The sequence below is a fragment of the Heterocephalus glaber genome, unplaced genomic scaffold (genome assembly GCF_053883595.1).
Source record: "Heterocephalus glaber isolate CG9 unplaced genomic scaffold, H.glaber_assembly_v1.0 deba00001689, whole genome shotgun sequence".
Taxonomy (NCBI): Eukaryota; Metazoa; Chordata; class Mammalia; order Rodentia; family Bathyergidae; genus Heterocephalus; species Heterocephalus glaber.
The window spans coordinates 4081367-4094839 of NW_028258414.1; the positions used below are offsets into that span (position 1 = coordinate 4081367).

Consider the following 13473-nt stretch of genomic DNA (forward strand, 5'->3'; position numbering starts at 1 on the left):
TCTGTGACTCTCTCTCTCTCTCTCTGTCTCTGTCTCTCTCTCCCCTGCTCTTGGGCTATAAAATCATCTTCCTCAATAGTTTTTATGGCTTCTGAAAGTGACTTGTTCTGCATCAGATTATTACAAATGAAAACCAAGACAAGTCAGAAAAAGCTCACTTCAGAGAGAGAGAGAGAGAGGAGGAGAGGAGGAGAGAGAAGAGAGGAGGGGAGGGGAGGGGAGAGGGAGAACTTGAATTTAAAAAAATGTTTCGAGTGCCTTTCTGACACCTCTGGTCTTTTAACGGAGATGTAAAGCATATGAGATTTGCAAACTTCCGCAGCCCGAAGAGATGTAGTCCTCAGTCAGTTGTGATGATGTGCTCTGACAGCCATACTGAACCAGGGTGCAGGTCCAGGGCCAGATAAAAGGAAGCCAGATTGGGTTTTCCAGGCATTTCAGAGGTCTCACAATAATTGAGCACCCTTACTAGGATTAAACCCAAGTTCTGCCATCTCCAGTGCCCTACATATTATAGACAAGGGCAAAGAAGCAGGAAGGGTGAGAAGGAAATGGCAAAGAAGCAGGAGCACAAAATGGGTAGAGAAAGTATCTTTTCATGCACCCTGGATATCATTCTGAAAACATCTATTTCTTTGCAGCGATACATTCAAGGTAGTTTGGATTTGGACAGGCAGAGGGTAGGGAAGGGGTTTATAAAAATAGCACATTCTCTTTGGCATAGGACAGCACCAGCATGAAAGGTTGGTTGTTCCAACATGCTCACCCAGGCTGCAGAGTTGTCCTTATGCAAATACCGCAGGGTGACCTTGCCAGCGTCTGGCTATGGGGAGAAGCAGGAGACCATGATAAGGTCCCAGCAAAAGGACTTTGTTCCATCTGGGACAACCACGTTCCTGACATCTTACTTCACCATGTCCCATATGTCACAGAGCCTAATCATGGCATCTGAAAAGAAGGCTACCGAGAACTCAAAATGAAGGAAAAAAACCCCAGCCCCACTTTGCACATCACCGGTCACCCTGGTGACCTGGCTGTGCTGTGGACACAGTGCAGGAAGGTCCATTTCCACGCCTCCTGGCTCCTCAGCCCTCCTGCCCTGCTTCTTTGCCTTCTCGGCCTCTCACCCCATCTCAGCTTTGCTGGGGCCTCTGCCAGCCATGGTGTGTCACCTGCCCTCTCGCTTCACAGACTCCAGGGCCAATTTCAGGGCTCTGGCTGGGGGCCCCCACACTTGTCAGGTCAGACTGCCCCACCTCCAGGGGTGCTGGGTGGACTGAAACATGGCCACAGGCTGGTGGACCTGGTTCCAAGTGTCAGCAGGCCCTGGAGAAGCTTTCAGGGAAGCAGAAAGGACAGTGTAAGTGTCTTAGAGAGTCCCATGGAGTAGAGAGAGGGATGGGGGGGATGAAGGTAGGCACCTACATGTTCACTCGCAAACACACATGCATCCGTATGGACACACACAGGCCCACACCTATGTATACCTATGCACACACACACACACACATCCCAGAAGGCTTCTCAGGACAAGCAGCTAATTGTCATTTTTCTTCACCTGAATGAAACCAAAGCCACAGCAGCCGTCTGGCCCTCCCTGCACATGGCAGTTCTGGGCACAGTGTGGCTGATGACGTCCTTCACCTCATGGCTCTTTCCACCTGCTGCTTCTGGCTCCCTTCAAGCTCCTCTTTCCCTTTCAGAGTTCAGGCAGGCGCTTGTTGATGAGAGGGAACAGTGGAGAGAAAATCTGTCACCCCGTGTGAGGCGACCCGGCCCCTTTACCAGCCCTCCCTGGACAGGCTCAGGGTGGTAGGGCAGGGGAGGCCCAGGAAACACTGTGTCTTCAGTGTGCAGGGGGCCTCAGGGTCCCTGAGGCGTTCCCATGGTGAGAGATGCTGTGGGACAGGAGAACCTCAGAGGGCCTCTCCTGCCCCCCACCCCATGTGAGGGCCACCTCTCATGTCCCACAAATGTCCTAGTTTTCCCCCACCATGATCCTGGGCAACAGACCAGAACCAGAAAACCACACAGCTTCTACCACATCCCATTCACCTTTGCCCATCAGCACAGTTAAATTTATACCAGCGTGAATTCCCAGTGTATGAACCATACGCCGGACCCACGTGCACCACCACTGGGAATGAAAATCTCAACGACCCTTTCTGACAGCAATGGCCATAAAAATACCTTAAAATATGAGACGATTACTTCCAAAATCTATAAATGACTTATATAGAGTGAGAGATTTAAAATAGCTTCAAGTTATTTCCCAATTTTGAAAATTGAGGGAAATGTATGACACACATCACTCAGATGTTCTGGAAGGTTCTGACTCAAGGCCCTAGTAAGATCCCCCGGCGCCATCTTGCCACTTGCCCGCACTGTACTCACTCATATTCCTGCATAATATCAGGTCTTGCTTAAAGTCTTCGGATGGAACAGCCAAAGGGACTTCCATCTTCATTCATCTCAACCTTATTTCACATGAGTGGAAGCTGAGAGCTCAGTGAGTTTTCTCATAGTTAACAGGAGAGCATGGCCTGTTTCTTGAATGTCTCACGTGATGCTACTTTTTAACTCCAGCTCATGCCAGCTCCCCTCACAAGGACGCCAAGATACAAGTCTTACATAAGAGAGAAATCACATGCTGCTCCCCCAGGGGTACGTTGTGGGTCCCCACATCTCAGCTTTGCTCTTGCCCTGGAGGCGCCATAGCAGTCCGAGCACGGGACCCTGCAGTGCACGGCTGGGAGGACCTGTGTGGCGTGGTCAGAGCATCCTCACAACTCACTCACCATGTTCTGGGGCCCCTTCCCGGGGACCGCGCAGAGCAGCCGTGGTGAGGTGTGGCCAGGGGCTATCCATCATTTTAGTGATGCTGGGATGTTAGGCAAGGAAATCTTTGGTATTGCAGTAATCCTGGATTATAAATAATTTAGCATATTTCTTTGTAAACTACAGTCCAGAATCCTTGCAAATAAGAAAGGGATTAACTTTTTAGAAGTACTGGCTCTTGAGACTTGAAGTTCAAGGCAGAACAATGCTTGCCGTGGTAATTCCGTCTATTTTAAGATCACAAAACCATACGAAGTTGAAACCAGAGCAGAAGATATTAATGCAGTGCTCTTTCTGAAGTGCCCAATAGTGGGGTGAGAAAGCTTTCAAAGGGAATTAAGTAGACAGAGAAAGCTCCCTGTTCGTGTCCAAATCACAAGGAGCCAGCTGAATAGGATTCACAGCTCTCCCTGGGAAGGACCCACACCACAGCTCATGTTCAAAACAGGGGGGAGATGTCCAGGGAAGATCAAAGACCTTGAATTCTGCCGTTGGAACCAGCTGCCTGCCCATTAGAGCCTCAGAAAGACCCTCTGCCATGAGAGCCAACAGGACCCTGCAAATGAGCCCACTTTCTTTTTTCTAACTGGCCCCAAGCCTCTCTGAAGGAAATGGTCATTACATAATATTTCCCCAGCACCTTTGATGTAGACTTCAGATATGGTATGTGTGTGCGCAAGTGTGTACGTGTGTGTGTGTCTGTGTATGCACTGGGAAGGCGTGTACCCAAATCAGAGACAGAGGAGTGAAATGAGCAACGGAGGCAGAGAGGTGCATGCTCAGAAACTGTCAGCCAGCAAGGAGTGGGCAAGGCAGGGGGCATGAAGGATGAGGAACAGTCAAGGAAGCCACACCCCCTAGGCCCTCCACAACCTGGTCTCTGCCATCTCGCTAGCTTCATTTTCTGCTACTTCCCAGGGGACACAATAAATCCATCAAATTAAAGATGCAGCGTCCTCTGCATGCTCTTTTTAAACTTCCTGCTTTTTTCTCTCTGCTTTCTGTGCTTCAATCCTTTCACCCTTCTAAAAATCTCTCCTCATTTCTCAAGATTTAGCTTACGGTCCCCTCTTCCAGGAAGGCTTCTCCAGTGCCAGACCTTCAGGCCAAGTTCAGTACCACCCTTATGTGCTCTGGTGATGTCTTGCTAATTTCCATTTTCCTAAATGGCAAAGAAGTTTTGCATCAAGGGCCAATTCTGAACCTTGGAAGGGTCCCGGCCACTTGGGGCACTGTGTTGAGAATGATTCTGAGAGCCTGTCGAGCATCGGCTGGAAAGAATGGTGTAGTCAGCTAAGGAGGTCTGCTGTTTGAGGGTGTGGGTCCTAACTCTGCCATGTAGGATCCAACACACAATCCCCGTGAGACGGACAAGTGAGATGGGGCTAAAAGGTAGAGACAGCTCATCCAGTGTTACAAAGGTGGCTAACAGCAAAATCAGGATAGGAATTCCAGGTCTTGTGATTCCTAAGCAAATTCTCCTTTTAAATAGGATTCCCAAAGATTCTCGATCGGGAATACTGAAACTCCTAACATATCCATAGCTTTTTCCAGGGGAGAGGGTAATTTTACAGTGGTGCAAACATTCCACACAGAAACCCATTCACCTGAGCCTCTGTGTATTATGTTTCCCCCTGCCTAATCCTCCCAAAGTCCCCATCTTTATACTTCTCTCTCAGTGTTAGCACTGCCAACGCCTGTCACCCAAGCTAAAATGAAGAGTTCCGGGCTGACTCTCTCAATACGACAGATACACCATCAAAACGGACGTGCCCTCCTCTGCCTCAGGGAGGAAGAGTGCAGAAAGTTGAAGCCACTGTTCCCAATTTCATCTTTCATTCCTTGCCTTGGAAGGTAAAACTTTCCTGAGAAAGGAATATACTTACAATGGTTCCATAAGATAAACTCTTTCCCTGTCTTGCAGTGAAAGGAATTTTCCAGTAGGTTCCAGTTTCAGGAGGTGACGAGGTAGAAGGGAAGGAAAGCTGGCCTCCTCCCAGCAGGACAAGGAGCAGTTACATGACCCGTATGTAAATTTAGCTGGAACAGCCTATAGAATTCTATGTGCTTTGGCAAAAAACTCGAAACATTTGTCTGTCTCTTTTCTCTCACTGCCTCTTCTTCTATGAAGCTTTGGGATGAATTCTTGTGGCAGAGGCTCATGAAGGGCCATGTAGCCCTGTAAGCTGTGCCCTGAGAGCTGGGCTGAAGAGAACTTCCCAGTGTGCTCCTGTCATGTACTGTGACATCCAGTGACCGGCTTCCTCAGGTCACGCCAGGACGTGGCTCTGCCCAAAGGTGTGAGGACTCCCAGACTGGAAGCAAGTGGAAACTCGGATGGGAAGTTTCCTAAAACCCTCTCCCAGGATGCTCCGTAGCAATTAGCAGCCACGGCCTTTATCTCACCTCAGCTGTGTTTTCAGCAGCTCACTTTCTTCAGAGGACAAAGCAGGGGGGAATGGTATTCAAAGGACAGCCCTGGTTTTCGGAGGGAAGCAGGCATTTAACACTTGCATCTCTATCTTCTCTAAAGCATTTCTGGATACTCACTCCCTCCTTCCACTCTCCACCACCTGAGTGACCACTTTACCTCCCTGTACAAATCAAACCAGCTCATTTGCAGTTGAATTTCCAAGAGACTGAAAAGAGCAGATTCCCTTGCTTCTGTTTGTGTTGGAGTCCTGCCCTCCAAGTCCTGTGTAAAAAAGAGGCTCCTATGAGAGAAGAGGGCAGATGAAGAAAGAGGCAGTGGGTGGCTAAGCCTGTAGGGGACCAAGTGCACAAAGGGAGTGGGACAGGCGAAGGAATCCCAAATTCAGCTATTTAACCCTGAGAGGACATTAGTGGTTGCCCGGTACAACCTCCTTTATTTGCTAAATGAGAGACCTGAAAGTTGGAAACAACAAGGGACCTGCCTAAGGTCATCAGCCTGTAAAGAGCACACAGAGACCCAAACCCGGCTCTCCCAGGTCCTAGGTCCAGGTTCCTGTAGCCCCTCTTGCTACATGGCCATTGTGAACAAGAACCTATCTGTGTCACCCCCAAGACGCCAACTGCAATGCTCCTGTCCTTCTAATCAGTACTGTGACTGCCATTCTCTCCTCTGGCCCTGCAGACACAGAGTTCTTCCTGGGACACCATCTCTGGCTGCCAAAGCCACTTCAGTGATCGGTTTTTATTTCTTTTTTTTGGCAGTACTGGGGATTGAACCCAGGGCCTCATGCATGCAAGGCAAGCACTCTACCACTGGGCTACAACCCATTTGTTGACTCAGCGGCTCCCTGACCAGAGGATTAGAGCAGGAGCTGACAGCTTCTCCAAGCGTAAGAATAATTTGAAGCATGCTATGTTAATGCTTGCCTAGAATTTTGTATACTTTTGTAGAAAGTCATCGGCCTCTCCCACCATGCCCTGAGAACAAACTTGCATGGTTTACTGAAGTGATGAAAACCAGAAAGTGGGCAAAATCACAAATTAGGACCTGAAACCTAACCATGCAGGTGAGGGTTTTGAAGTCATAAACCAAAGGTGGGTGTGGGGGTCACAAACCCAGGGTTTGGACCGAGTAGGTGGTGGATATTTTGGAGGACACATCCTGTGGTCTTTCTGGAGGATGGGAATGAGAATAAACAGCACCAGCAGCCTGGAGACCAGTCACTGGGAGGGTCTGCAGAATACAGGATCCAGGGGCCCTTCCTAGACTTCCTGGCTCAGCAGGTCTGGACCGGGGCCTGAGAATCAGCATTTTCACCAAGTACCTGGGTGGAGCTGATATTGCCAGGCCCACATTTTGACAACCACACAGCAGGAAAGATACCTTCAAGCCTCTGCTGGTGTGCAACTTAATTAAAATGCGGAAGACAGGAAGTGAGTTGGAATTTTAAAATCCCTTCCCAGGCACAGCAGGCAGGGCAGGACATAAAGCTGCACAGATGTAGCTTCCCATGGTGCCGCACACCTGTCATGCTAGCACTCTGGGGGGCTGAGGCAGGAGGATCACAAGTTCCAGCCCAGCCTGGGCAATTTAGTGAGTCAGTGAGAGCCCATCTTAAAACGAAAAGTAAAAAAATAGGCAGGGGATATAGCTCAGAGTGAAGGCTCTGGGTTCAATCCCCAGTGCTGAGAAAAACCCAAAAATCTGCCCAAATGTGAGGCCCCATCATAACAAGGTCCAGTGGTCCCTTTAATGGGGAAGTGAGCAGTACAGGGCGGTTACCACAGTTACCTCCAAACCGATTACGCCTCCTTGAGCAAAAGCAAACACGACAAGGCTTAAAACCCAGGGTCCCCGCGCTCACTCCTCAGGCAGGAGAAAATGTCTTTATGTAAAGAAAGTGCAGAGTGAATAGAAAGTAGGGCTGGATTTCCAGAAGCTCCACTCAAAGAATGTGCTGAGGAAGCCGCTTTGACACCAGAAATGAAATCCAGGTCCTTGGTGCCCTGGGGCAAGAGAGGAAACGCAAGATCCAAGAAGATCCAAAGGTTCCTGAATTTCTGCCGTATGCGGTTCTGATCGGAGGAGGTGCTTGCTAGTTTGAAACATACATGAACTTCATTAACAGGCAAATATTTAAAAAAAAAAAAGAAAATAATTTAGAAGAAGGTGCTGGAGGACAAATCAGTAATTGCTCCTTTAGAGCAAACCAAAGTTACTGAGAAAATCTCCTATAAAGGCTCTGTCAAAACAAGTCACTTAAGGATTAGTGAGAGCTAAATCCTCCGTCAGAAAGATTTTTCTCAACAGTCGTAAATGGGTTTTAGTATCGGAAAATCTTAGAGAATATACTTCTCCCGCCTCCACCCTCTCTTTCAGAATGGCTCTTTCAATAGCTTGGCATCTTGTGGGAGCACTGTATTTCCTTAGGCTGAGACTTTTCCTTGAACAAATAAAATAGAATAAACCCTCTCATTCGTGGCAGAGTCAGTGGCTGGAAATAAATCGTTTGGGCACCTGGTGCAGGTTTTGGAAGCGAGTCTGAACAACATGCATGGTCAAAGGAAGTTTTTCTGTCTCTGCAATTTCCCTGATAACCATACACACACGGCTGTTGTAAGCAAGAGGTCTTATTTCAGCTTTTAATTTCTTTCCATTTTGGTCTCTTTCCTTAAGATTGAACTGCTCAATTTATTCATTCAATGAGGGCATGAGCTTAAACTTCATCCTTAAAAATGTTTAGGTGATTAATTTTTTTTAATTAGGAAAAATGCAAACATTGATACTGTGGAACGTTTTCAGTGGCAGCCCTCTGAGAGTACACACTTTGATTCTACCAGTAGAAGGCTCTTAAACAAATCACCATAGGGACCCACTTATATTTCTGAGCTATCTCTGGTTTCCATCATTGGGTTATGGAGAATTTGTCTCTGTTTATTAAGCGAACACATACAAAAGACTTTCTTCAGCCATAAGCACTTAGAGACACTCTGGTATTTGATTCCTATGAGAGGACAACCCACTCCCATTTTCCTGTCCTATTTCACAGTTTTGCCCAAATCTTTTTCTGTTATCAGTGCTCAAAGCTAACATATCTTTGGCATCATCAGAACCACAATGGAGACCTAACACACTTACAAGACACTCTACCTACGAATAAATTCACTTTATTCCATAGCACACAGATTACATTCCTAAATTCTCCCTTTCTTCCATCAGACCCTTTAGAAACATCCACGTCCAGATGCAAGTATTTCTCCTAAGATCCGCCCTGCAAGTTTTAGGGGCAAAGCTGATACCTAGGCCTGACGGGTATTATAGAGGAGGCTGTGCCATAGGGTGTGCGACATCAGGGAAGTGATCAAAAATCCCAGCCCCAAGCATGTCCTTACAGTCTACCTGATGCCTAAAATTTCACCACTGACAAATCCTTATGACACTTGAGATCCAGGAATATGCTTTTAATATTAAACTATTCTGAGAGGCAACCCATTAAGTCTATTTAATTAGCAAGACTCTGGAGAATTTAGCAAGTCTTTTATTTTGGTTGCAGAGCCAAGAGAATTTAGGTTTAGGATTAGACAGAGCTGAGTTGAGAATCAAGAGCAGTCATTTCCTAATGCTGTGATCTTGGACAACTCACTCTCTGAGAGGCTCTGCTTCATCATTTATAAAAAGACACCATAATATCTACGTGTGAGGAGTAAATAAAAAAGCAGGAAGTACTCGCTGTACTGGGATTGACACTTGGCTAGAGGTTGATAATGCCAACTTCTTTCTCACTGGCTACTGGCCGAGGTGAGAGAGGTCAGGATAGATTTTTATGCTAAGATTCCAAAGAGAAGAGAAGAGAAACACAGGGCACGTTCAGAGTGGGTCACCGGTGGGACATATGTGTGGGTCTGTGTGTGTTGTTTAACAGGCAGCAGGGGAATGTTAGAGGGGAGCAAACAAGCATTCAAAGGAGAGAGAACACAAAAAGGGACTAGCAGAGCAACCTCGTACCTACCCACTCATCTGATGATAACCCCATCTGCCCACAGTTTTACCAGTTTCACTCCAGTTCTGCCCTCACTTGATTACATATCAGCCACTTGCACTCATGATCTCAAAATTGCCATCTCCAGATCTTTGGCTGTGGGATTAATGAGTAATCAGAACGTACCACAGAAATCTCCACTTCAGTAAAGAGCAAGTTAAACAGTCGCCTCAAATCCTCTTTTTGCAGAGGGAGGGGATGTGAATCCTAAATGAATATGTAAAGGAAAGTCTGAACCAATTTTCTTAGTGAGACATCCAGACACCAAGCATATCTATCTTGAGGGGTGAGAATAAAAGTTTCCATCAGTCTGATTACCATTGCTCAGGGAAGAGCCCATGTTTCTGTATTCGGGGGGTAACTGGATAGATGCGCTGTGGCTAAGCACTAATTTTTGACCCCCAAATTGAGGCATTTGAAATCCCAAATGGTTTGTCAGTTTTATTTATGTGAAGTTCTCATGAAATTGCATTCTCATGCAAAGGATGAAGCTTCCATGAAAGGGATAACCCTGGAAAACTTTGATGTCTGCCCATAGAAAATGCGAACACCAGGAAATTACAAAGCTCCCTCCAGGACCGGTCTATTCCATCCAGACTTAACATCTGTAAGGCTCACATCATCTGTAAGGCTCACATCTTCCTTCATTCACTTCAATCTTCTTGAGCTTCCTACAAAACATCGAGATCATGCAATGGGGCCCCATCAAACTGTGCCCACAAGAAAAAGAGGAAGACCTGGGAGAAGAAAAGGCCTGAGTTCGAACCAGGACAGGGTGCTTTCCTGGCCCTTACCTCCCACTCCCTTTATCCTGGAGGAATATAAATGATGGACTGAGACCTGGAGCAGAAGCCAAGAAAGGGAAAGATCAGAAAAGACAGTTCTAATTCTCTCCCACCCTCTATGTGCCAGGCATCTTCTATGCACTGGCTCACCTAGCATAGGATGTAAAAGCACAGTGAAACAGTACTATCCCTCCCACTTTACAGGACAAAGAGGCAGAGACTCAGCTTTGTCCACCTGCACATTAATAAGTCACAGCACCAAGACTGAAACCTCATTCCAAGGACTCTGAAGAATGGGTGGGGTTGGGATGGTCTTTAGGCTTTGGGGCCTTCTGTTTACTAGAGAAGCAGGCTTAGTTTTAGTACACAGAACAGGTAATGGTCTGTAGGACTCAATTCCCCTAGGGCTGGCAGGGGGGCAGAGTGGAACTCTTCAGAAAACATAGGGATACTTTCTGGGTTTGTGATTTTAAAAAATTGGCTTTTTTTTGGGTATGAGGTGGAACTAGAGCCTAGAACATGCTAGGCAAGCACTCTACCAATATGCTACCTCCCCCACAAAACCTTTACTTTCTGGTTTTGTTTTGTTGGAAAATATCATGGGAAGCTGACTGTGAAGTTGTATCCAGCACATATTTCCAGGGAGCTGACATGGGGATAGGAGGGAGTGGGGCAAGGATCTCTTGGGCTGAGAGATGAGATCAAGGTAGATATTCCCTGGAATGTCTAGAAGCATGCACAAATGAATACCCAAGGGAAAGAGCTGACCTTCGTGCCACTGTCAGCCAACACAGGGGTCAGGGTGGTCCGCACCCTACTGAGTGAACGAGGAGCGGCTTTGCACCTCTCAATCACTTGCAGTTATCTGCAGTGCACCAGAAACCAGGTCTTAGCCAATGGGCAGGCATGCAGCGTGCATAGGGCACTTTCCAACCTCATTTCTCCCATCTTTCTTCAGTATCTCTTACATAAGATCTCAGAGAAGCAAAAGCAGAGATACCATTTTCAAAACCCTCAATACAGTTAGAGCAGAACTCTCCCTTCAGCCACCTGGACACATCAAAAGCAGATCATCACACAAAAAAACCAAAGTGCACGACCCAGTATGGACATAGGAATGTCCCTGCTGTTATCTGATCAATGCATGAACGTGGATTAGAAATGACATGATTACTAATTTGATGAGAGGAAAAAGGGGAAATCCAGTAGAGTAACTGGGTGAAAAGTTAGTAAGAGAAGGTAAGTAACCCAGACAGGGAGTTTCCTGAGCAACAGAACCTGGAAGTTCTCAGCACACTTCTCCCACGATGGTCTCCACCCCTCAGGGTGACAAACATCTGACCCAGCACTGGAGCATCTACAAAAACTGCATCTTCCCATCTCTCTGGTAGGGACGTCAGCAGAGAGCCTTTTCAACACAAGTAGCAACCTACTTTCCAAAACAGCTCCCCACACTTCAACCTAAACAAATGACTAAGTAAACCCAGATTAAATAGAGCTTTATCAGGATGGAGTTTGAGTAATCTCTGAATCAACAAAATCCAGAGAATGTGTGTACAGAACATCCATTACACAAATGTCAGACCACAGGGTCAAACTCTTTTTTGAGATGCTGTTAAGGACTCCCTAATCCAGCCAATATAGGAGCCTGGAGGAGGCTCAATCATGCTTGCTTCTACCTTAGAGCCTGCTTTTCTTCATGCAAAGACCAGGAAGTAAATTTTCTGCAAAATTACTTTAAATGCTTGCTAAAAGGAACAAAATAGCGTTTTCTCAGTTGTCTGAGTAGAAACCTCCTTGTCTGAGTTGTCTTAGTTACTGGGCATTCAGCTTGACTATGAAACATCCTCCCAAACACAGTACAGGTGCTGATATTTGGCACTTTTCAACTTGGTTAGGTATAAGATACGAAGTCCTAGTGTCATGTATTGGCGGCCAAATGGAATGTTTCAAAGTGAAACCATGTCATCACACAATTGGGGAAAAAAGAGGGCATTACAATTTTTATTTGCATACAAATTAAGTACACTCACAAGATGGCCAACATTGGAAAATATAAACAGCAGCAGCCTGAGGGCATACAAGTTCTTCGGATTGCCCCTGATGTTGTAAGGTGGCATCTTCTGGATTTGCATCAATATCCCTGGACTGCTATGTAACACCCCTGTCATAACAACCCTGGATTCTGCAGCACAAGGCTGAACAGGTCTGGGTCAGACACAGCTGGGTCAAATATGAGCCGATTCATGCATACTGCACTGTGTGATTTGCAGCCAGGGTCTTATTTCCGAAACTGGTTTATATTTTGGAAAATGAGGACCATTATGATCTTCCACGTAGGCTTCTACATAGCTATAACAAGGTTCCACGTAAGGTATGTGGCCCTGCCACATACTACATGTTTAACACCATTCTTGTCATCCTTCCCTTAGGTCAGAAAGAAACTCATGTGTCTCTGTGTGTGTCTGTACACGTATGCGGGTACGTGTGCATGCATTTCTTTAGTACTGATGTTCTGCCTCTATGCACTATGCAGATATAGATACTTCCTGTCTTTAATTCATAATGAACAGTGATTATTCACCTCTCTTTGCTCCATAATTGAGAAACTACCAAATATTTTTGATTTAAACTATAAATAAAGAGCAAAATAAAAGATAAATAATAGGACACAGGGAAATAGATCTTTCTCAAATGGGAAGAGGACCAAGAGATGAGAGGAGAGGGAAAGGGGATGAAAAAGGAATTAAGATGTGTTATGTACATGAACCAACTCTGCACAGGAATGTAATCATTATGTACTTCAAATATGTACTAATAAGAAAGAAAGGAAAAAAGAAAGACATTTTCACAGTCTATTTAAGCTAAAAGAAATACCTAAATAGTCCTATTTATTTATTAGACCCCCAAAATAGTATTTATGTTCCAACACCTTAATATTTTTTGAAAAAATAAAAATCTTTACATTTAAAGAAAAATGACACTTTGATTTTTCTTGTTAAATAATCACAAGTACCTCTGAGATGCAGGTGCCTGTGGGGTACCACATCGAGAGCCCTGTCCTCCTCTCCTGTTCCACCATGATTTTTTTGAGGTACCCCCTTGATTTTTACAGCTGTTGCCAAAAACATGGCTTCACAATGTCACAACATCACCGAGAGAATGTTTACTCCTACAGTGAAACCTAGAACCCACTTTTGAGGTAATGGTTCACCTGTGGTAGTGCACACCCATAATCCCAGCACTCTAGGAGGCTGAAGCAGGATGATAGCAAGTTTGAACCCAGTCTGAGGAACTTAGCTAGGCTGTCACAAAATAAAAAGGGCTGAGGATGTAGCTCAGTGAGAAGGCTCTGAGTTCAATCCCCAGTGCCACAA

General features: G+C 46.0%; 1 protein-coding gene and 1 long non-coding RNA gene across 2 annotated transcripts in view; both read right to left on the bottom strand.

Moving 5' to 3' along the window:
• The window catches only part of Rora (RAR related orphan receptor A), a 674381-nt gene that overhangs the window by 354207 nt on the left and 306701 nt on the right, over positions 1-13473 (bottom strand). The window lies entirely within an intron of this gene.
• LOC110344142 (uncharacterized) overlaps positions 1-13473 on the bottom strand; it is a 202707-nt gene continuing 189234 nt past the window's right edge. The window contains exon 2 of the long non-coding RNA XR_002386470.2: positions 1-13473. This exon is cut by the window's right edge and continues 112716 nt beyond it. This is a non-coding gene — a long non-coding RNA (uncharacterized LOC110344142).